Below are 26,033 nucleotides of genomic sequence, written 5' to 3'. Positions count from 1 at the left end.
TAGCATCGCAGTCTGACCAACCTGCAACTGCCTCAGGATGTCCACAGACTCCGCACTCACAGCAGCAGTGGTGACAGGGGCAGGGGGTGCGGTGCCTGGCAGGAAGGAGACATGTGGGGACCGAGCACGGAGGGAAGGGCCACGAGCATGTGGGAGGCCGGTGATGGAACCTGAGGTGGCGGGGGGATGTGGAGGGCTGCCATCAGCTGGGGGGGCAGACTCCGCCACCTCTGGGAGCTCAGCCTCGGACCCGTCTGCGTCATAGTCTGTGTTGGCAGTCAACAGGTCCTCTGCCTCACTCCCTTCGGCCTCCGTGCCACTCCATGTGCCAGATAGGACAGCACTGCTGGCACTGGTGCTCAATCCCTCCTCCCGGTCCGTGCTAGTGTCTCCTTCCGTGTCCCCCGGCGATGCTGTGGGCAAGGTGAAGAGACAGGAGAAAATCAGACACCTGTACACATATGTCAAATGAGTCAAATATACATAGGTCACATTGCATAGCCTGAAAAGCAACAGGAGTAACACCTACAAAACAATGTACACATGTAGGCCATGGAACACACAGTTTTTTGACCCACCATGCCACTGAGACACAATGGAGATCATGACACAACAGCAAATCACTGCACCTGAAATTTTAGAGAGGAGCCAGCCCCTGGGGACAAATGTGCACAGCACCTGCACCACACTGCGTCGTCAAAAAGGGATGAGCATGAATCATATCCATTTACTCTTGCCGCATGCTGCAAAGGCAATACATGAAACCAGGCCAAACATGACTGGGTCACTGCACCTTGAGCGTATGTCCAGTCAAACATCACACACAGGCTAAACCCAGCAAGGAGGATGAAGCTTCTGACATGTAGGCCTTGTACGCACAAACCACCCAGACCTGAAACAATCTCATTGAGACGGAGAAAGTATGTACACCTCTTACTCTGGGATGAAAACACATGGCCTCCACTAATTCATGACTGTACACACACAGCCCCTGGTGGCCATGTCCACACATCATTGACAGGCAAACATCATCAGACTGTCTCAACAACACACACAGGTAATGCCCACTGTGAGTATGCACAAGCAAAATGGGTCCCCCTGTACAGTGGACACATGTAGCAACCTGTAGGTCCTAACAGTTGAGCCCAGGGTACAATGCCACCCTACCCAACCCATGGTGAAGACACAGTGAATGGCCATATTGTTGGATGACGCACATGATACCTAGGAAGAGGTGCCCCAGGGCACAGTAGTGCCCACACTCCTCCATGGTCCAGGATGGACATGACTGCAAATTAAGCAACCGTCCCTGCACTTAGCAGGCCTCCCACTCAGGCACATCATGTCAGAGGGCACACAATTGGACATGCATGCTGGAAGGCTGTACATTTTGGAGACACACCCCTATGTCGTGATTCACAATCAGTGCCAAGTGACATGGACACCACAATGACTGAAATTGGCCATGGCACACGCAAGGTCCCCATACCTGTGGCACATCACCCCCACACATGATGCTGATAGCATAGGGCACCTGCATGAACTGCCTGCCTAAATAACCTTGTGCAAGAGTGGCTACAGACAGACCAGGGAACACATGGCAAGGAGGGGAAGGGAGGGAGTGAGAACAGCACTGTGCTACTTTGTGGAGAAGTTGACGCACTGCACAATCAAACCCTGGCAGTGTATCCATGCAACTGCACACTTACATTGGCTAGGGACACACAACTGACACACATGTACCTACCCCCTTCCTGCTGCTGCTTCTCCTGTAGGCGCCTGTCCATATCGGGGAAGACCACCGCCAGCACACGCTTCTGGATGTGGGTCAGACGACGGCGCCCACGGTTCTTACGGCTCTCAGGTGAGTCCCCCAGCAGGAGCCGTGCAATCCTCCTCGTCCAGCACCGGATGTCCTGCCAGCGTTTCCTCACCTGAGACAGGCTCCGCCTCCGACCCTCTGTACCCCTCACGGCACTGACGGCTTCCCTCCAGATCTCCCCCTTGGCAATGGCGCCTACCTGTGAGGATGCAAAAGTGAGAATACATTAATCCACATGAGCAAAGACACAGAGACACACATATAGAACAATCCTCTTTATGAACAGGCCATGGTATGCATGCAACTAATTGCACCTTTGTCATAGGGACATTATCCACTGTGGAAGGCCAAATGCACTACGTGCCAGTGAAAGCACACGGGTGGCATGAGGGGTACCACACACTCACTGACCAGGGATCACACTGTGCCTCACAGGCTACACCAGGATTATGTACAGCACCTCACAGCAGTCACCTGCCCCAGCACACTGATGCTACCTCAGCAGAGTACACAGACACACACAGGTACAGGACAATCACATGGCATTGCCAACTGCGGGTACACACCTCACTCTGCCCATGTGCCAGTAGACGGGGGTGTCACAGGTGTGGGGTGGCTCAGCACGGCATGCACACAGCACTGCTCCCTGCTCACATCGGATGGCCAGGCCATATCCATCCCTCATGCTGCTTGTGTGCAACACTCCCCATATGCACTCACCCACATGACAGGGGACTAACACACACACCAATGTGCAGGGGACGAACACGGCCTTTGGACACTCACAGCACAGGTACACTGAACAAACACACATCCATGGGTACTGACACCTGTCACACTGGGGGAAACACAGGATCACATCAGGACTGTGGAAACAACATCCCCAGGAGGAGTATGCAGGCAGAATGTGGCATTCACCTTGCATTCATTGTCACAGTAGGCACTATGCAAGTGAGGAGTGCACACAGGAAACCCAGCATGCTCTGCATGGGTGACATGAGGCCTTCCACACCCTGGGACCCACTCCAAACAACAGTGCATGTCTGTCACACATGGACACAATGCCAGAAGTCACTGTCACACAAAAGGGGCACAGTCTAAGCTAGTGGAGTCTGCACTCACCTGAACCCCTGGTCGACCATACAGGCTCTGGAACTGTGGGAGGATCACATCTATCAGGGCAAGGTTCTCCTCCTGGGTGAATGGCTGGGACCTCTCCACAGTCCTGGACATGGTGCCAGAGGAATCACTATCAGCAGCAGTGGTCATGGATGAATGGATGTGCAGGCAAGTGCTCTCTCATGGGACCTGGCTGCCTTATATATGCCTGGCTGGCCTGTTCATGTATAGGAGTACAGATTGATTGGTCAGTCACATTAGCATCCTACGTTTCATCCAATCCCTTCAAACCTACCCCAGTGTGTGGCTTTGCATGGTTTCAGTTTTGATAATGATGTCAAGTCAACATCCACATTGCAACAATGTAGATTCTTTCAAACTGACTTCTGCTGGGCACCTGGTGCTCAAATTCAAAAATCTAACTCAGTCTCCATGGCAACCATCATGCATTTAGGCCCTTATACTTGTCCCTCATGTGTCCCCTATGTGTTTTCATACATTTACACACAGGTACGGTGCGTTCCACGCCCTAGGGCACCCCACAAGCAGTGATACGGACCGTACAAGCGCTTGTACGTTCCGGATCACAATATGGGCGCTGGCGTATGCGTACGCCACAGTAGTACGGACTGTTCAAGCGCTTGTACGTTCCGGATCACAATATGGGCGCTGGCGTATGCGTACGCCACAGTAGTACGGACTGTACACGCGCTTGTACGGACCGGATCACAATATGGGCGCTGGCGTATGCGTACGCCACAGTAGTACGAACTGTACACGCGCTTGTACGGTTCGGATCACAATATGGGCGCTGGCGTATGCGTACGCCACAGTAGTACGGACCGTACAAGCGCTTGTACGGTTCGTACTACTGTGGCGTACGCATACGCCAGCTCCCATATTGTGATCCGGACCGTACAAGCGCGTGTACAGTTCGTACTACTGTGGCGTACGCATACGCCAGCTCCCATATTGTGATCCGGACCGTACAAGCGCGTGTACAGTTCGTACTACTGTGGCGTACGCATACGCCAGCGCCCATATTGTGATCCGGACCGTACAAGCGCGTGTACAGTTCGTACTACTGTGGCGTACGCATACGCCAACGCCCATATTGTGATCTGGACCGTACAAGCGCGTGTACAGTTCGTACTACTGTGGCGTACGCATACGCCAGCGCCCATATTGTGATCCGGACCGTACAAGCGCGTGTACAGTTCGTACTACTGTGGCGTACGCATACGCCAGCGCCCATATTGTGATCTGGACCGTACAAGCGCGTGTACAGTTCGTACTACTGTGGCGTACGCATACGCCAGCGCCCATATTGTGATCTGGACCGTACAAGCGCGTGTACAGTTCGTACTACTGTGGCGTACGCATACGCCAGCGCCCATATTGTGATCCGGACCGTACAAGCGCGTGTACAGTTCGTACTACTGTGGCGTACGCATACGCCAGCGCCCATATTGTGATCCGGACCATACAAGCACGTGTACAGTTCGTACTACTGTGGCGTACGCATACGCCAGCGGCAATATTGGCCCAGGGACCCTATACACGCACTCCGAGCGTATGTACGGTGCGTCTCACAACTGTCAGTGGTGACAGGCGGCACACAGACAGGAATGGAGCGGTCAGATATTGCCAAGGCTGGACACCAATGCATTGTCTGTGCAATACCACATGTGTGTGACACAGGTGTGTCAGGATGTGATGTGGCACTTTACCCCTGAGGTGTGGGCAATGCACATGTACGATGAGCTGTGTACACATGTCGTGTGTGATGTTGCGCATTGTACCACACATCCCCTGCACTCCTTTGACATGTGTGCATGTCGTACACATTAGTGGAGCCATGAGTCACTTGCATGTCCCAGTCACGGACACCCGCACCTGTCCCCTGATGCCAGGTACACGGAATATTACACATGACATGTGTATGGCTGCGTTGCACGCTGCAACCATGTCATGTGTGTTGCATGTGTTTCCATGATTTTGCTGTAGGTGTGTGGTCCAATGCATCAGCAGTTGCTGCTGCCAACATGTGTCTGTGTGTAGATGGCCATGGCACACTGTTCCGCACACCAGCCCACATATGTGATTTGCCATGAGGTGTCACGGAGTATCAACACAAGTACATATCCACATGCTCTCTATGTATGTTCTGTCTCGACATGTACTCCTCCAAGGCAATGTGTGTGGCCTGTCCTATTCCTATGACATGTGACCAGTGCATATCGCATCCAACAACCTGTCTGTACCATACGCATACTACTTCTGCACATGTGTGGATGTCTGTGAATCCTGTGATGCGTGTGCATGTTCACTTACACTGGCACACAGCTAGTCTCATGCCATGTCATCGTGATCTTGCCCCACTCCGTTAGTGGCTGTCCCTTGGTAGGAGTGTCACCTGACTGGCGTACGTGTCCAGGAAATGTGGCACAGACCTGACTCAGAATGTGGCATATGTGTATTGGCTGTGTAACATGTGCTCAGTGCATTGACAATGTCGTTGTACAGTGCTCACTCTTCGGTGTTCCTTCCATTTCACTGCAGGGCTCCGCCTCTCCCTCGACGTATGCCAGACATGGCTGCCCTGCATGAACGGGACTGTATACGCCACTACAGATTCAGCCAACGGTTGATTGATGAGTTGACTGGCCGGCTGGAAGCACAACTCCTCCCGCGCCACAGGTATCCAAGTGCACTGACACCCAAGTTGAAGGTGATGGCAGCCCTACATTTCCTTGCCACGGGTACGTTCCAACATACCATTGCTGATGTCGGGGGCATGTCCCAGACGATGTTCAGCCGTGTTCTGCATGATTTCTTAGAGGCCATGTTGGTTCACCTGGATGAGTACATTAAATTCCCAAATCGTGAGCAGTTGACAGATGTCAAGCGTGAGTTCTATGCCCTGGGAGGGATGCCCCATGTCATTGGGTCCATAGATGGGACACATGTTGCGTTGGTACCACCACAGGCACAGGAGGTGGTGTATAGGAATCGCAAACATTATCACTCCATTAATGCCCTTGTGGTGTGTCTGTCCAACATGGTGATTTCACATGACTGTGTTCGCTTTCCAGGATCAGCACACGATGCCTTCATCATGAGGCGTAGCAGGCTGCCTGAAATGATGCTGCAGCTGCGGAACGAGCGAGCATGTATTGTTGGTGGGTAGACTCTGGCAGTTCAGTGTTTGGCGTCATCTTCCAATCTCACTGCCTGTGCTGACACACTTCTGTCCATGATGTTTCCTTGTAGGGGACGCTGGCTATCCCAACATGCCATGGCTGATGACGCCTGTCCGCAACCCCAGCACGGCTGCCGAGCACCGCTACAACAACGCACATGGGCGGACCAGGAGAGTCATTGAGAGGACGTTTGGACTTCTGAAGAGCCGATTCCGGTGCCTCCACAAGACCGGCGGAGCACTCCCATATGCCCCGGTGAAGGTGTGCAAGATCATCATCGTCTGCTGCATGCTGCACAACATGGCAGTGGAGGAAGCTGTTCCACTCATACTGGATCAAGATGACCAGGACCATCCACCCGTGGAGGATGAAGGCCTTGGTGACGGGGCAAGTGATGTGGAGGAGGAGGAGGCTGTGGAGGACATGCGGAGTCGGCTCATACGCAACTTCTTTGCTTAGTGGTGAGTTCCAGTGTCTGAGTGTGCACGCATTGGGCCGTGTGTGGCATGTGTTGCAATGTGTGTGTCCATCTGCATGTCTGCCAAGTGAGTCAGTGGTGTGTATTGAAGTGTCACTCGAGTGATGGCGCAATGGAAGGATGTTGTCTGAGGGTCATCATTGTCACCTGTCATGTTGACAACATGATACGTGTTGAGTACATGCTTGCGGATGTGCTCCTTTGGGCTGACTCCTTGTGTGTCTCTCTTCCACAGGTCCATGGGCATGCTGTCTGCTGGTGGCATTGTTGTGCTCCTGCTACTCCTCATGAACACAGCAACATGTGCTGATTCTGCGTCACATGCACGGGCAAGTTTTGAAATCTCCTTAGGGTAAGGGATGCCTCACGGCGTTTTGGGTGTGTGAATTGTTTGTAGTCTGTGTGCACTTCTCCGGTTCATGTGTGTTCCATTTACATACATGTGGATCCTACATGGGGAACATGACATGGGGCAGGCTTCACCTGGAGCCATGGTCAGACTTGGTGACTGTCATGTGGCAGGGGATTGGGGATTGTGATGAGGCCATCATTGTGTGTAACACTGACCTCGGAAACATACAGGTTGCACCGGGTTGACATGGTGTGTGATTGCCCCATCAGGGCCTCAATGGTGTATAGCGGCCTCTCCGTGGCAGCAGGGGGTGTTTAGCTGTTATCCGTCACTTGTGTGCCAGTTCAATGGAATACCAGCATCTGTGTTGCAATGGGGGGTGCCAGTGTTGCTCCCACATGTTCATCCACATGACCTGTGTATGTGTTGACGGAGTATCATTGTCATTCCAACACACATGACTAATAAATTTGTCCCTCTGTCTCCAAGGTGCCTCTTCCCTGTCAATGGTGGCCTGTTGCCACTGTGCGTGCGGCATGTCTGGCGTAGTTTTCAGAGGTGGTGCATATGTGTCTATGTGTAGAGTGACAAGATGCTAGGGGTTTGTCAGGGAGTGGGAACTGTATTATGCACAAGATGCACAGTTCCATCCACCTCAAGGCAGGAGAGACCAGCCCCCAGGGCAACTACAACATCCGTGTCGAATCCTACCCTGCTGTATACGGACATGTGCCTTACGACTCCCATGATACTTGTCCATATCCGGAGTGCATCTGCACAGCTCTGCTACTGCATCGGGCAACCAGGCCACATCAACGTCCAAACGGGATGGGGGGAATGTTTCACAGGCAGCTGCAGGATGACCTTCTCGATCCACGCCCACACTCATGATGCAGCCCACAACCCCAACACAACCATGTGGCACTGTGATCCAAAACTCCATTCTGGCATCTCCATGCATCCAACCTCGGTCTAGCCACCATTCTCAACATCCGCCTGACGCAAGCATGCAGGACATTGTAGGGACACATGTCTAGACATACCTGGGAGCGGCAAGCCAGGTCACTCCACATGATCCCTGACCTCTGCGCATGACTGTTGCTCCCCTGAATGTGTCTGTAGCCACAGTTGTGCGGGAACCACTCAGCTGGTTGGGCCCAGCACAGGTGAGTATGGTACTCCATGTCTGTATCAGATGATACATTGGGACCCATGTGTGTCCTGGGCAAGACTGCGACCCCACGGTTTGGATGGTTGGAGTTAATTCTGAGATCAGGCATGCTTTGACTTTACGACACACACATGTATTGTAATAATGCAGAATCACGGCATCATCTTGTAAGTGTGATTAATTTATTTGTGGTGGGGTACGGGTTTGTGGGGATGACAAGAGGTGCACAGCGGGTTTGTAGAATCCAAAGTTCACTGGGGGAGTTGGTATCCTTGCCGTAGCAAAATGTCAGAGTCCATGCCACAGTCTTCGTCAACATAGGTCAGACAGTGACCAGCAAGTCCATGTGGCAGAGAATGTCATGTGCTGCTATTGGGCCAGAGGGCCAGGTGCCAGGCCAGGTGACCTGGGAGATGGTGATGTTCTGCTGACTCTCACAGTCTTTTTCGTGGACGACCCACCTTCCTGCGGGGACCCTCGGAAGCAGTCCGTGACGATGTCTGTGACGCTCCGTCGGATGAATCCTCCTCCTCCTGATCCCTCCCTGTGTCTGGTAATGGCCTTCGCCTGGTGCCACAGGGAGGGTTGCCCATGTTGTCGGCAATCCGACGGAGTACACCGGTCATTTGGGTTTGCACCGCCACGAGCTCAGCCTGTCTATCCTCCATCCTTCCTTGGTGTTGCAGTTGACAGGCATGTTGCTGGGACTGCAGGGTCTTCATCTCCTGGAGGGTCCCCTTGATGTCATTGAGGGTGGACGCAATCTGGTCCATGCCCCTGGTGTCACGCCGGTATGTATCCAGGATGTTGCTGACCTGGGACACTACCGGGTCCTGAGCTGCCTGGTCAGGTTCGCGCCTCCGCCGTCCTCCACTCCCGCCACCCCTGCCCACGTGCACCTGGCCTGCCGTTGTGGGTGCATCGGGTCTCCGGGACCCCTGAGGGATGGCATCTGCATTGCCGCCTGCCTCCTCCTGGGTGCCCGGAGGACAGTGTCCCTCCTGGGCAGACTGGCTGGGTGGTCGTGTGCGGGCAGGGCTCCTGGACGTCTCCTGGGATGTGGAAGGAATGGGGGTGGTGGTTGGCACAGTTGTACCTGACGCAGGTGCTGCAGGTGGTTGGACACCAGAGGGGCCAGGTTGGTCTGGGTCATCCACGGAGTGGTGAGAGTCATCGCTGGCGGTGGGGTCCTCATCCCGCGGAGCCTGGTCCTGTGAGACTTCCCCCCCAGTGTTGGGGGGTGTTCGTCGACGTTGACCTGTGTGTGAGAGAGACAATGTTAACAGTGTCACATGTGGCATCCATGTTTCATGCATTTCTGATTTGGCACTCTTCCTCTGGGTAGTTGGATCTGTCTTGCATTCCTCTCACAGTGCACTTGTGCATGGGTATGTCCCTTGGCCACAGCTGTCAGGGCTTTACGCATGTGTGAGACACAATCTTAGTTGATGCATCTATTTGGGTACACAGTCAGCAGTGTGGTGTGCGGGCGTAGCGGGCCATGCAGAGGCGCCTTACGTGTTGCACTGTACGTGGCCAAATGGTGTTTTGCCAGCAGGTAGGGGACTGAAGCATTTGTGACAGGGTTCTTACCGACACAGTGGGTGGGTATACTGGGTGTGTGATTGGGTCTGTGCCTGCAACACGGATGGACTCGTGCACAGATTGACACATGGACCGGTCTTCATCTACGGAAGGGGGGGTTTGAGGCACTGCCAGACCTGGTCTGCATGCACACAGTCCACCGGCTGACGAGTGGACATGGCCACACCACCCAAGGGTGATTTAGTCTCCCTGTGTCTCCCTTCCTCCCTCCCTCTGTCACCCTCCTCCCTCCCTCTGTCGGTCTCCCTCTGTCACCCTACTCCCTCCCTCTGTCTGTCTGTCTCCCTGTGTCCCCCTCTGTCTCCTTCCCTCTCATTCCCCCTCTCCCTCCCTCTCTTTGTCACTCTCTGTCACCTCAGGCCAGCTTCCTGGGCACACACAGTTAGCCGGTCTTTGAATGGCCATTGGCTTGTTCATGTGAGTTAGTCCCTGTTCCCCGGGCACCCATTGGGCAGTGTGTCTGAGTGTAGGCTGCTGCTGTGGCGTTGTGTGCTGAGACTCTATCAGAGCGATGCATCTTCATTGTCTGCTGTCATGTGCAAATTATGCCTTCAGACCCATGTCATCCTGCATGGCAGCCACCATTTGCAGGCAAGACAGTACTGTGTGGGTACACACAGTTTGTATGGCTGTGCCCTGGGCCATATGGGCTGAGGGCATTGTTTTGTGCTTGTGAGTTGCTCAATGTTAGTTTTGATGCCCCCACTCCCAGCATCGACCACATCCTGTGTTGTGTTGGTGTTTTGTGTGGCCTGTGACTTGGCATGGCCCTGATTGATGCATGGGGCATGGAGGCGCTAGTGGCATGTGTGTGTTTGTGGAGTGTTGTTGTGTGCGGTGGTGGCTTGGGGGGGGTGGCATGCATGATTGATTGTGTATGGCATCCCCCCCATGTGAGGTGAGTTGTTTGTGTACTCACCAGGGTCTGGGAGTCCAGGCAGTCCGTGTAGTCCCTCCACCGCCAGCGTGGACATCACCTTCTCCTCCCAGGGATGGTATTGTACCGGTCTGGGGGGCGGCCCTCCTCCAGTGATGTTCCCCTGGTTGTGATTGTCAGTCATCTTCCTCTTGACCGTCCTCCGCAGATCGTACCACCTGGATTGGCACTCGTGCCTGGTCCTTCTGGTGGTCCCAACAGCATTCACAGAATCGACAATCCTCTGCCACATGGCCGTTTTTTCGGATATGCTGGTCTGTCTGACCAATGTCCCAAAGAGCTGTGGCTCGACTCTGAGGATTTCGTCGACAAGGATCTCCAGCTCCTCCTTCGTGAACTTTGGATTCTTGGTGGTGGACATGGCGTGGGGTGTGGGTGTGGATGGTTGTGGGGGTGTGGGTGTGGATGGTTGTGGGGGTGTGGGGGTGGATGGTTGTGGGTGTGGTAGTGGAGGTGTGTGTGTGAATGTGATGAGGGGGTGTTTGTGTAGGTGGTTGTGTGAAGGTATGCAAGTGTGAGGTTCAAGTATGGTGGTGTGGGTCGTCTGTGGGCTCTGGCAGCAGTGGGTCTGTTGCAAAGGCTCATGGTTTGTGTGTGTGGTCCATTTTTATTGGTCCATTTGTGGGTGTGGCTGTGTTTGAAATTTGTGTGGGTGTGTTATGAGGAGTGATTGAGTTTTGGGCCTCTGTTTGGCAGTTTGGCAGTTGCAGGTGAGTGTATGTGATGTTTGTGGGGTTGTTGGGCATGTTTGGTGGTGTGGGGAAACTCTAATTGACTCTCCTTGTGTCAATATGGTTTGTCCTGGTTCAGTACGTGTGTTTTTGGCGTCAGTACGGTCCGTACATGCACTGGTGGGGGTACGGTCTGTACATTCCCTGGTGGGGTGTGGGTACGGCCCTACATACACGGCTGGTGGTTCGGTGCGTACATACACGGCTGGGGGGGGTTCGGTGCGTACATACACGGCTGGGGGGGTTTGGTGCGTACATACACGGGTGGTGGTTCGGTGCGTACATACACGGGTGGGGGTTTGGTGCGTACATACACGGCTGGGGGGGGGGGGTTCGGTGCGTACATACACGGCTGGGGGGGTTCGGTGCGTACATACACGGGTGGGGGTTTGGTGCGTACATACACGGCTGGTGGTTCGGTGCGTACATACACGGCTGGGGGGGGTTCGGTGCGTACATACACGGGTGGGGGTTTGGTGCGTACATACACGGCTGGTGGTTCGGTGCGTACATACACGGCTGGGGGGGGTTTGGTGCGTACATACACGGCTGGGGGGTTTGGTGCGTACATACACGGGTGGTGGTTCGGTGCGTACATACACGGGTGGGGGTTTGGTGCGTACATACACACATACACGGCTGGGGGGGGGGTTCGGTGCGTACATACACGGCTGGGGGGGGGTTCGGTGCGTACATACACGGGTGGGGGTTTGGTGCGTACATACACGGGTGGGAGTTCGGTGCGTACATACACGGCTGGGGGGGTTCGGTGCGTACATACACGGCTGGGGGGGTTTGGTGCGTACATACACGGGTGGGGGTTCGGTGCGTACATACACGGCTGGGGGGGGTTCGGTGCGTACATACACGGCTGGGGGGGGTTCGGTGCGTACATACACGGGTGGGGGTTTGGTGCGTACATACACGGGTAGGGGTTCGGTGCGTACATACACGGCTGGGGGGGGTTCGGTGCGTACATACACGGCTGGGGGGGTTTGGTGCGTACATACACGGGTGGGGGTTCGGTGCGTACATACACGGCTGGGGGGGGTTCGGTGCGTACATACACGGCTGGGGGTTCGGGGGCGTACATACACGGGTGGTGGTTGGGTGCGTACATACATGGATGGTGGTTTGGTGCGTACATACACGGCTGGGGGGGTTTGGTGCGTACATACACGGGTGGTGGTTCGGTGCGTACATACACGGGTGGGGGTTCGGGGGCGTACATACACGGGTGGTGGTTCGGTGCGTACATACACGGCTGGGGGGGGGTTCGGTGCGTACATACACGGCTGGGGGGGTTTGGTGCGTACATACACGGGTGGGGGTTCGGGGGCGTACATACACGGGTGGTGGTTCGGTGCGTACATACACGGCTGGGGGGGGTTCGGTGCGTACATACACGGCTGGGGGGGTTTGGTGCGTACATACAAGGGTGGGGGTTCGGGGGCGTACATACACGGGTGGTGGTTCGGTGCGTACATACACGGCTGGGGGGGGTTCAGTGCGTACATACACGGCTGGGGGGGTTTGGTGCGTACATACACGGGTGGGGGTTCGGGGGCGTACATACACGGGTGGTGGTTGGGTGCGTACATACACGGGTGGGGGTTTGGTGCGTACATACACGGCTGGGGGGGGTTTGGTGCGTACATACACGGGTGGGGGTTCGGTGCGTACATACGCGGGCGGGGGGGTGGTGGGGTGTTGGGCGCGTATGCGGGCACATGTCTCCATGGTTGCTATGGGAGTTCGGTTCGGACGGTGTTTTTTGCGTACGGTTGTGAAATGGGGAGGACGGGAGGGATCGTACTTGCGCTGTCGGACTTTATTTTTCCGCACGGTGGGTTTTTCGACCGGGGACGTCTCGGTGACTTTTCCCGACCCGAGGACGTGTGGGGAAATGTTCCCAATGCGATTCGTATGGACTTTTTTCCGTTCGAATCGTACTTGGCAGTTTGTACGCTACTTTGACGATTCGGACGGAAAAAAATCCGGATACGAGTCGGACGGGGAATTTTTTAACCGGATCCGAATTGGCACCTTTGTGTCTTATTCTTACAGACTATTTCTACTATGTATCTTATATTAGACCTCACAAGTATACATTGATACCGTCTATCTAATGTGTTGCTATATCTTCTCCTATGGATTATGTCTGGAATATATGATTCCTGAACATAACTTTCTTAACATTGTAAACAATAAAACATTTAGGATTAGCCTAATTTACCTAAGGTATAGCAGTGGTTCCGATGTGTCCTTTCGTATGTTTACAACATTACTACCACAATCCATTGATTGTAGTATTGTACAGCCTAAGAAGTCTTTGCCTCTAACTGATGAGCTTATCTTTACATTTGTCTTTGGTTCGTATTGATGTCCTTTGTGGTCTTTACGTGCAGGATGCATCACTCTATGACAGGATTCTGATACGTCTGTCTATTTACCACGATGCAGATGATGATCCGTCTTGTCTAGGGAAGGAACTTGCTCATTAGGAAGATCTTTGTTTCCCTCTTGAACATTGCTGTGTTCGGAATTTTTCTAATGTTTGGAGGGAGTGAATTCCAGATTCTGGGGGCCGCTCCGGTGAATGCTCTGTCATATGTTTTCTTCTTCTGAAAGATGGGCGGTTTCAGCAACAGGTTTCCGGCACTCCTGGAAGGTCTGCTTCCCCCTGATAGCTCAATTTTCTGGGCTAAGTACATTGGTGTTTTGTAGTGGAGCGCTTTGTGGGTAATACATGCCAGTTTAAGTTGAATTATAGCTTCGCATGGTAGCCAGTCTAATCCTTTCAGGTGTGGAGAAATGTGGTCATATTTTCTGAAGCCTGTAATGAGTCTTGCAGCCGCATTGAGACAGGCTTTTAGTGGTGCTGTCGAGATTTTAGGTAGACCTGTTAGTGTTGTACATCTATATTCTATCCTTGATATAACTAAGGACTGAACTGCCAGTTTGAGGTCCGCAGAAGTAATGAGTGGTTTCATTTTTCTAATATAGTTCAGGTGAAAACGTGCACGTTTTGCCATTGCTTTGATGTGGGCTTTCATATCTAGGTTCTTATCAAGCGTGATTCCTAGTGACTTGGTAGAGTCAACTAGGGTAGGGGTGCAGTTTAGCGCTGTGATCAGTTTAGTCCATTCCCTCACATTTGTGGGGACCTTTGGCGGTGATATTAATAGGAATTCCGTTTTTTGTGCATTTAATTTTAGATGGTTGCTAGTTAACCATTGTACTGCCATTTTTAGGGCCTCATTCATTGTCTTGATCTCTTCCAGAGATGTGATTTTTATGTATATCTGAGTGTCATCAGCATACATGTGATAGGATATGTTTGCATGTTGAAGGATTTCTGTAAGGGGTTTGACATATAGATTAAATAGTGATGGAGATAATGTTGATCCTTGCGGAACTCCAATCGAATTGGAGCATGATGGGGAAAGCGTCTGGTTGACCAGGAATCTTTGTGATCTGTTCTGAAGGAATCACTGACACAATATCGAAAGACTAAAAATCGACCTACAAATATATCGATACAAAATAATCGATCACATTATTATCGACATCATATACTTATTTAAAACATTACAAAAATATCGAACACACAATTTCGAACTACAGAAATATAGGTACACAAAATATCGGCAACACAAATATCGAAATCCTAAAATATCGATGCTCAGTAACATACATATACTTCATAACAAAATATCGTAAACTAAAATATCGACCACTAAAATATCTCCATTTTACTAATATCGACTATATAACATTTAATTAAAACCTAAAATCAAACAACATAAACACCAAATAATGTCTTTTAACTCTACACAAAATTATTATTAAACAATTATATATTTACTACATTTAAAAATGGATTTAAATAATTAACTCTTTACTAAAACATTATTAACAACCTTCCTACATTAAACAACTATATTATTAAATTATACTTTATCAATTCATGCATCCAATACATAATATAATGTTTAGAAAAATACATATAGAATAATACACCACAAAACCACTAATTAGCGTTTTCCTTATTGGGAAACTAACTACCAGAAAAAAAAAAAAAAATTCGAACTAACCAATAAAAACACTCCGAATTCAAACTAACCAATAAAACACATATTACAACATCCAAAGCACTATAAAAAGAAGTTCAACTTCATTCACAGTCCAGAACCAAAAAAACGAAATTGAATGAAGAGGAAAATCTACTGGATTGCAACTGCAGATATAAGAAAATCAACATAGAGGAAATATTTAAAACTATCAAAAGTAAGTTAACTATATTATTCTCATGAAGACTCAAATCGAATAAATTGTAATTACAATATACATACACTATAAATAAATTAATGTCTTCTTTCTATTTCATGTTTTCACTACAGGAAACTCAAAAAGAAACTAAGAAAATACAGAACAGCACCAAAAAAGATACAACTAAAAAGTAAGTATTTCACAACCAAAAATCAACTAATAGATTAAAATACCACCCTAATTAAATCCCAATTGCAAATCCCCTAACCATTCCCTATAAAAATATAGAAACAATTATTACAACAAATTTCCTTTTCTTTTCAGGACAAAGAAAATACTAGAAGAAAATTCCACAAATAAAGAATCAAGAGCATTCTACTCAAACACATCAAAACCAACTTTGTAAGTATATAGTAACTAAATCTAGTTTTTTTCTACTGAAAATTAATATAACATCATATATAATAACTATAATATATATTTTTCATAGATAAAGCTACATCAAAATGACTGAAGGAGCTGAATTCATAACAAGCCAGAAGGGAAAAATGTTACTATGCTATATGGGATACACTTACACACAGGAAAAAGTGTATGGTTTAAAGGTTAACTGGAAATGCACTAAATACTACTCTAATAAGTGCTATGGGCGTGCTACAACACGACAAACAACAGTACTATACACTAGAGAACATAACCACCCACCAAACATTACTGAAATCGAAGTCAGATCTGCTTTAGAAACTATAAAGGAAGCTAGCACAAGTTCTCAAAAACCTACTAGTGTAATTTTAAAAGAGCAGCTTCCCAAAATTCCTAAAACTGCTACTACACAAATGCCATCTGTAACTTCACTCAAAAGAACTATAGCACGTACTAAAAAAACCACTACTACTTCAACCCCAATTCCTCACACATATAGTGAAGTTATTCTAAGTCCAGAACAAAGTATAACTTTAAACAAAGAACCATTTGTCATTTTTGATAATAAAAACAATGACAAAAGAATAATAATATTTGGAACAGCTAATAATCTCTGTAAACTACAAGAATCACAGAACTGGATGATGGATGGGACTTTTACCATATGTCCCAAACCCTTTTTTCAACTATATACAATACATGTCCTATATCACAATTGCAATATACCATTAATTTACACTTTATTACCAAACAAACATAACTCCACATACACTGAACTATTAAATATAATAAAACAAAAAACAAATAACTTTTCCCCACAAAAAATAATCCTAGATTTTGAACATGCAATGATTAATACTATATTAAAAACACACCCCCATACCTCCATACAAGGCTGTTACTATCATTTTAATCAATGCCTATGGAGACACATGCAAAAATCAGCCCTAAGCATTGAATATGCAACTAATTCATCTTTTGCATATCAAATAAAAAAACTCATAGCACTAGCTTATGTACCTGACACAGACGTAACAGAACATTACAACATTTTAATAGACAGCGCCTTCTACAAACAAAATGAAGAAAAACTAAGTTCACTATTGGACTATTTCGAAGATACATGGGTCGGCAGACTACATAGATCTGGCCACAGAAGAAACCCTAAATTCTTAATTCCCTGGTGGAACGTATACAGAAGCACATTAAATGGAGAATCCAAAACTAATAACGCAGTTGAAGGATGGCATAACGCCTTCCTACAATCAACAGGCAGAACAAAACCAACACTAGAAAGATTTATATCATGCCTACAAAAAGAACAGAGTTATCAAGAGTTCCGAATGGAACAATCCATAACTCAGCTAACTCCAAAAACCTCAAAACAAACTAAACAAATGTATAAATATCTAGAGCAACAAGTAAAATTGTACCCTACTACCAAAGGTCTAGAATACCTAAACATCATAGCTAAAACACTTCTTTAAAGTACAAATACAAATAATTGACTAATTACCCATTTTCAATAATATCAAACACATGAAATATATTTATCTTATTACAAAAATAATTACTGTGTGTAACATATTTATACATATTGTCAAAAATATATTAACACACATTAATAATATTTGTAATAAAATAAGAATAAACAATAATATTAAACAATACCCACCCACAAGAAATAATAATAAATTAACTTACCAAGTTTATTCCAAAGTCTGAAAAACTCAATTTCCTGCTTACACAATCCAAACATAAAAAAAAAGGTTCCCAAAAAAAAATGCAAAAATACAACTGCCGATTAAATCCATAATCCATTCACCAAATATCCTTCGAAAAACCATGAAAAACCCGAAAATAGCTAAAAATATTAAAAAACGATCCATGAAAACCGAAACATTTAAAGAAGTGTAAAAAACATATTGTTCAATAAAACGAACACACACTTCTTTAAAAAAAAAACGAGTCCATCCGAAACGAATAACCTAGAAAAGAAATTGTAAAAACAAAGCAACATACATTCCCACCCACATAAAACAACACATAAACACTTACTAACAATAATACTAGATTTAAAACAGTTCTAAATATACATTAAACACCTTAAACCTAACTCTCGAAACATGCCTACACATCGTTAAAAACACGTAAAAACACAACACGCAACTCTAACACATAACATTTCCAAATATAACTAATATATGTACAGCTACACTAAACATTATCTAACTAGGCTCAAAATAAAGTTTAAAACCATCTAAAACATATAAAACAAACCTTACCTTTCACGACGCGAAGTAACTCCCAACCGCGAGCTTCCCTTCAAACCAAATGACCCAAAACAACATTACCGGGTTACAAAATAGAGTGCCCAAAACATAATAAAACATTTAACTATACTAAAAAGCCCTAATTAAATCAGGTAAAACAGTAAATTCACACACAAATATTTTATATAATTTAGCAAAAATAGACCTATTTTTTTCATTTACCTACAAATTGTCAACAAATGTTCCTAATGATTAAAATTATATAAATAAATATTAAAAAATGTAAAATATTTTTTATTATAATTTCTAAAAAGATAATACTACAGAACAATGTATGAAAAATTGTTACAAATTTTTTGCATGAATGCTAAAATTTTATTTATGTTAAAAATATGTTTGTTTTGAAAACATTGTAAAAATAATTAATATTAATATTTTACATATTAATATTAATAAAAAAGGCATAACATGTTTGTACTACAAATATTAAAATGTTTATATATGAAAATATTTGCCAAAAGTTTTGTATAAAGATTTACAAAACCTATTGCTATGTTAAATTTAATTTAAAACACTACATTGTACAACATTATTAATAATATTTTTAATTTACTAAAAAATGTTAGAAAATATACTAAATGTACATAAAATTTGTTCTCACCTATATTCAATATGTTTGAATTTAATTACAATGTAAATAATGCTATTTCTGAATTATATTACTCAAATGAATAAACAATAACAAATTTAAAAAACTACAATAAAAACCATGTTCTTGTCTTATTAATTGTGTTTCTCTGATTATTAATATTGATCTTCTATTATGAATATTTAACATATAGAATATTTTTTTTATAAAAAATAAAAATCAATAAATATAATAAAATTACAGAATGCCATTACCCATTATTCCAATACAAAATATTCATATATTTTTCCTAATAATAATATTAAATATTCCAAACATATCACATTAAAACTTTACATGTATTTATTATCCTAAACTATAAATATTGAATTAATTAGTACAAATCCAATATATAATAATAAAATACAAATAATATTCACTTAAAAATATTATTATTATTGCTATATTAATGTAATTTAATTTCATTAAATACCATACAGATTAGAGTAGTTGCTGGACAGTGACCATAAATAATTTACTATTCCCACTCCAGTCTATAATAAATTAAAGTAGATGCTTGACACTGACCATAAATAATTTACTATTCCCACTCCAGTCTATAATAAATTAGAGTAGGTGCTGGACACTGACCATAAATAATTTACTATTCCCACTCCAGTCTATAATAAATTAGAGTAGGTGCTGGACAGTGACCATAAATAATTTACTATTCCCACTCCAGTCTATAATAAATTAGAGTAGGTGCTGGACAGTGACCATAAATAATTTACTATTCCCACTCCAGTCTATAATAAATTAAAGTAGATGCTTGACACTGACCATAAATAATTTACTATTCCCACTCCAGTCTATAATAAATTAGAGTAGGTGCTGGACACTGACCATAAATAATTTACTATTCCCACTCCAGTCTATAATAAATTAGAGTAGGTGCTGGACAGTGACCATCAATAATTTACTATTCCCACTCCAGTCTATAATAAATTAGAGTAGGTGCTGGACAGTGACCATAAATAATTTACTATTCCCACTCCAGTCTATAAAAAATTAGAGTAGGTGCTGGACAGTGACCATAAATAATTTACTATTACCACTCCAGTCTATAATAAATTAGAGTAGGTGCAGGACACTGACCATAAATAATTTACTATTCCCACTCCAGTCTATAAAAAATTAGAGTAGGTGCTGGACAGTGACCATAAATAATTTACTATTCCCACTCCAGTCTATAATAAATTAGAGTAGGTGCTGGACACTAACCATAAATAATTTACTATTCCCACTCCAGTCTATAATAAATTAGAGTAGGTGCTGGACACTGACCATAAATAATTTACTATTCCCACTCCAGTCTATAAAAAATTAGAGTAGGTGCTGGACAGTGACCATAAATAATTTACTATTACCACTCCAGTCTATAATAAATTAGAATAGGTGCTGGACACTGACCATAAATAATTTACTATTCCCACTCCAGTCTATAATAAATTAGAGTAGGTGCTGGACACTAACCATAAATAATTTACTATTCCCACTCCAGTGTATAATAAATTAAAGTAGGTGCTGGACACTGACCATAAATAATTTACTATTCCTACTCCAGTCTATAAAAAATTAGAGTAGGTGCTGGACAGTGACCATAAATAATTTACTATTCCCACTCCAGTCTATAATAAATTAGAGTAGGTGCTGGACACTAACCATAAATAATTTACTATTCCCACTCCAGTCTATAATAAATTAGAGTAGGTGCTGGACACTGACCATAAATAATTTACTATTCCCACTCCAGTCTATAAAAAATTAGAGTAGGTGCTGGACAGTGACCATAAATAATTTACTATTACCACTCCAGTCTACAATAAATTAGAGTAGGTGCTGGACACTAACCATAAATAATTTACTATTCCCACTCCGGTCTCTAATAAATTAGAGTAGGTGCTGGACACTGACCATAAATAATTTACTATTCCCACTCCAGTCTATAATAAATTAAAGTACATGCTGGACACTGACCAAAAATAATGTACTATTCCCACTCCAATCTATATTGAATTAGGGTTACTATATATTTTTGATTTTTTAAAACAATTACTAATTTGTAAACACTACCCACCCTTATCCCCTATAAATCCTACATCACTCTTATTAAATGAATTATCTTCTTAAAATTGTTAAATGTTAATTCAAATAACATTTCTAAATGTAAATAAATTTTTATTAATATTAAATTTTTTATATATTTCTAAAACGCTCCCCACCCTTATACCCTATAACCCCAAAATACCACTTATGACATTTATTTTATTATTAAAATGATTAAAATTAACTTTTATTACCAAATTATAAATTTCCATTATTTTTTTCAAATATAAAATATTACATATATTTCGAAAGCACTCCCCACCCTTATCCCCTATAACCCCCAATTCCCACTTATTACATTTATTTTATTAGTAATTTTTTTAATTTTAAATTTTAATACCAAAATTAAATTTTATATTTTTTTTTATAAAATATTAAATATTTTTCAAAAACACTCCCCACCCTTATCCCCTATAACCCCAAAATCCCACTTATTAAATGTATTTTATTAGTAAAATGTTTAATTGTAAATTTTAATACCAAAATTTTAATGTAATTTTTTTGTAATTCAATATTAAATATTAAATATATATCTAAAACACTCCCCACCCTTATCCCCTATAACCCCAAAATCCCACTTATTACATTTTTTTTATTATTAGAATTTTCACATTTAAATTTTAAAAACTTATTTGATTTTTTTTTATTTGTAAATATAATATTTCAAAAATAATATCATAAATTATTAAATTGTATTAGTAAAATTTTTAATTATAATTTTTCATACCAAAATTGAAATTTCCATTTTTTAAATTCAATATTAAATATTAAATATATATCTAAAACACTCCCCACCCTTATCCCCTATAACCCCAAAATCCCACTTATTACATTTATTTTATTATTACAATTTTCACATTTAAATTTTACAAACAAATTAGAATTTTTTTTTTTTTTAAATATATTTCAAAAATTATATCCTAAAATATTAAATTTAATATTTATTTCCAAAACACTCCCCACCCTTAACCCCTATATACACAACATCCCACTAAAATAATTTTTTTTTCATAATTAAAATTTAAATATTACAATTTTTTACTAAATTCAAATTCTACAAAGATGTATTAAAATATTTTATTTCAAATATATATTTTTAAAACACTCCCCACCCTTATCCCTTATAAACCCAACATCCCGCTCCTAAAATTATATATCAAAATTAAAAAAAAATTATTAATAATATTTCAAAAATTATATCCTAAAATTTTAAATTTAATATTTATTTCCAAAACACTCCCCACCCTTAACCCCTATATACACAACATCCCACTAAAAAATTTTTTTTTCATAATTAAAATTTAAATATTACAATTTTGTTCAAAATTTAAATTCAAATTCTACAAAAATGTATTAAAATATTTTATTTCAAATATATATTTTTAAAACACTCCCCACCCTTATCCCCTATAAACCCAACATCCCGCTCCTAAAATTATATGTCAAAATTAAAAAAATTATATTAATTGAAACAAAATTGATATTTTTAATACACTTAAATAAACATTTGCTGACACTTCTAAACAATAATTTTTAACAAATCACAAAATGACTTAATACTATCCTTTTTCGATATTTTTACTACACGATATTATGTCTTTCGATATACTATACCTTGATATTTTACTACACATAACAATCTCGACATTTTTTACATCGATTTTAATGACAGAGATATATTGTTCCATCGATATTTTGACTTCGATATTTCTGTATATCGATATTACATTTCCGATATTTTGTCTACTCACCGTTCTGAAGGAAGGATTCAAACAATTTTAGAACATTTCCAGATAATCTAATCCTGTCTTCAAGCCGGGCTAGTAATTTGTCATGATTTACCGTGTCAAATGCAGAAGATAGGTCAAGAAGAACTAGAAGACATGTTTGATTGTGGTCCAGGGCCTGCAGCGCATCATCCACTATATGTAAGATTGCTGTTTCCGTACTGTGGCCTGGTCTGAAACCAGATTGGCAGTCGTCCAGTAGATTGAAGTTAGTGATGTGGTTGCTCAGTTGATTATGCACACATTTTTCAATTAGTTTGGCAAATAATGGTATATTGGTTACTGGACCAAAGTTGTTAGGGTCTGACGGGTCCGCTGTAGGTTTTTTGATGATGGGGAGGACTTGACCTGGTTTTAGGCACTCTGGTAGTACCCCTTCAGAAAGTGAGGCATTGATTATTTTTGTCCATATTGGGATGACGACATGGTTGATTCTTTTTAGACATTTAGCGGGGAGGGGATCATTGTAGTTGTTATTAGGTTTGATATCCAAGAGTGTTTTGAGAATTGTATTCTGGTCATAAAGCTTAAAGGTCGACCATAGTGCCTTATTTTTCGTCATAGTAGCATTGCTCTGTGATGATAGTTGGCTAGATAGGTTGTCAGCTGCCATCCTAAGTTCTCTTTCTAGCGTGTTGGCCTTGACAGAGAAGAATGTTGAAAATTCCTCACAGCTCAGTCGAGTTTTTTGTTGCTTCTTGGGTGGACTTGGCCAACTTATTGGATTGTTGTTTTAACATCTCGAAAGGCTTCCGTGGTCTGTTATTGGCGTTATCCAATTCCCATCTAAAGAATTCCTTTTTGGAGTTGAGAACCCTTTTGTTGTATTCTTTTCTAATTTTTCTGAGAGTTTTTAGCTGGGGGGATAATTGGGTGATGTCTCCATTTTCTTTCTGCTAGTCTCAACTTCCGCCTGTCTTCATTTCAGTGTTCCATTAAACCACGGATTTTTATCTTTCTCTGAAACTCTTTTCAGTTTTAGCGGCATAGTGGAGTTGACTATATTTGGCATTGATGTGGTGTAGTGATCAGTGAGTTCGTTAACGTTCAGCCAGTTGTTAGGCGGATTTAGATCCTTCTCACATCTTGCAACTAATTGCTCAATATTAGGGTCTCTGGTTTCCCGTGACCACTTTTTGAGTTTGACAGGTTGTGTGGTCTTGTTCTTTTTATGGTGGATATATGGAAGGTTATGGCATGATGATCTGACCAATCGCAAGGAGCAATTAAGTGGTTTGTAGTATCCTTGACTCTCGAGATTACCCAGTCTAGGGTTGCCCCTTTTGCGTGTGTTGGCAGTGTGCAGGCTTGAGTAAGGTTTAGGTCTGCTAAGAAGTCTTTAAGTACGTTGACCTGTTTGTCATTATTGTCTTCCCATTGTTGATTAAAGTCGCTTAGGAATATATCGTTTGTGTGACTGTGACAGTTAGCCGTGATGATCTCCATTAACTGGTCTATGAATGGGGTATTATTCTTTTGCTGCGGAACGACTGTGAGCAGTAGGCATAGCAGTGGTTTCCCTGAGATATCAGGGTTCGTCTCTTGAGTGTTGGCGGTTAGCTGGACTTGTTTTAGGTTCTCAAGGCTTGGTTTTCTGTTCTCAGGCCAGGTTGTTCTATTTGCATCAATCGTGACTAATCTAATTTCCTCACCTATGCTACTGTCTGTAGACTCATATGAACCGAGTAGGGATTGAGTTTCCTCATCTGATAGATATTTAAGGTTTTTGTACGGTTGATTGTGCCTATTTGAGACTGGCATGGCCGTCCTTCTACTCTTTCCTATTAGATCATGCACTGATTTTTGGATGAGCTCGACTTTGCAGTAAGTGCTTACAGTGATTTATAGTATTTGTTCCATAACTTGTAGTGCATTTCTTTCTTTCTGATGTACTAGAAGTGCGCATTTGCCTATTTTGAGTTTTGTTTGTGTCCCGGTGCTTTATATCCGTGAATTTTTCAGTATTCCTTTTTCTGTCATTAGTTCGGGTGTCTACGTCTCCTCTATGTATGATGTGAAATGTGTTCTCTTTGTCTTGTGTACCTAATATCAAACTCGGGGGATATGAGTTTCGTAATGATGCAGATGCTATTTGTACTGTTGAGGGGAGGGGTATGGAAGGGGTGTTAGCTTCCCTATTCTTTGATGCTGTATGGGGGTTCCCATTAAGTGGTCTATGTGTGGAAGTATTTATATCTTGAGGTATAGGTATTGATTTTTCCCGATGTACATGCGTATGGGCGATATTAGCGTCTAATAGAGGTTCATCTCCTATCTCTGTATAGTTCCCATTAGGTGTGTCTCTTAGCAAAGTTGTGTTTTCTGATCCCGGTGTAGATTGTGGCTGGGGGGGTTCTCTAGGTGTTATGACGTCTATGGGGGTTGTGTTGGTGGTAGATAGGGTGACTGCATGTGTCGATAAGTGTTGTTGATACCTTGTGTTATCTACACACTCTTTTAAGGTTGAAAACAGGTTGTCAAACTTTTTTAATTCGTTGTTGGCTGCTTGTATAAGCACAATACCATTCTTGTATATAGTTATACATAGTTCTGCTCTTAGTCTTGGTGATGGGATTATCAGTAGTTTAATACCATTTGGGATAGTACTTATATTTTTTATGTTGAGCGTCTCCATAATGACAGTGCGCCATTTAGCGTTTTTTCTGGTGAAGAAAATCAAATCATTCACTATAATGCCTTTTTTTACATTAAAGGAGGGGTCAGAGATCAGTGTGTCTGGGTTTTTCCTAATTAGGTTGTGTTTGAATTTTTTGGCAGCATTTTTAGATAAGTAAGTAGGGTACTTTATTATGTACGAATTATTACCTGATGATTTTAAATTGGTTCCGGCCATAGTTACTGATGGGGATATGTAGTGCACCGGGGTGGTTCCTGTTGGTCTCTTTACTCTTCTTTATTTCCCTATGACTCACTACGACGTATCCTTAAGCTTCCTGAGTCTTGCTGTGGTTCCTGTTAATGTCTTGTTGTCCTTTAATTCCTTATTTCGTGATCATTTGTCTAGTATTCCCATCGGAGAATAAAAATTATTTAATTGGGTGACAC

The sequence above is a fragment of the Triturus cristatus genome, chromosome 3_2, assembly GCF_964204655.1.
Source record: "Triturus cristatus chromosome 3_2, aTriCri1.1, whole genome shotgun sequence".
In the NCBI taxonomy this organism is placed as follows: Eukaryota; Metazoa; Chordata; class Amphibia; order Caudata; family Salamandridae; genus Triturus; species Triturus cristatus.
Note: the sequence above shows the minus strand (reverse complement) of the source record.